Source organism: Nestor notabilis, unplaced genomic scaffold, assembly GCF_000696875.1.
Source record: "Nestor notabilis isolate BGI_N333 unplaced genomic scaffold, ASM69687v1 scaffold28410, whole genome shotgun sequence".
NCBI classification, from domain to species: Eukaryota; Metazoa; Chordata; class Aves; order Psittaciformes; family Psittacidae; genus Nestor; species Nestor notabilis.
In genome coordinates, this window is record NW_009911112.1 from 1,786 (window position 1) to 2,197 (window position 412).

The 412-nt window shown below is 64.8% G+C and overlaps 1 protein-coding gene across 1 annotated transcript in view; it reads right to left on the minus strand.

Annotated features, from left to right (window-relative positions):
* The window catches only part of LOC104404676 (cell adhesion molecule 3-like), a gene marked incomplete at both ends in the record, with an annotated part of 2,908 nt that overhangs the window by 1,778 nt on the left and 718 nt on the right, over positions 1-412 (minus strand). The gene's annotated exons all lie outside the window — the stretch shown is intronic.

Genomic DNA, 412 nt, shown 5'->3' on the forward strand with positions numbered 1-412 from the left:
CACCGCAGCCGGCGAACACGGGCAGCGTGAGGGATACCGAGCAGCGGAGAGGAAGGGCTGCATGGGCAGGTAGGGGATGGGCAGCAAGGGATGCAGGCAGGAGATGGGCAGCAAGAGATGCAGGCAGGGGATGGGGAGCATCCTGCAGGCAGGAGATGCAGGGGATGGGCAGCAGGAGATGCAGGCAGGAGACGGGCAGCGAGAGATGCCGGCAGGAGATGGGGAGCATCCTGCAGGCAGGAGATGGGCAGCAAGAGGTGAAGGCAGGAGATGGGGAGCATCCTGCAGGCAGGAGATGCGCAGCAAGAGGTGAAGGCAGGAGATGGGGAGCATCCTGCAGGCAGGAGATGCAGGGGATGGGCAGCAACCTGCAGGCAGGAGATGCAGGGGATGGGGAGCAACCTGCAGGCAG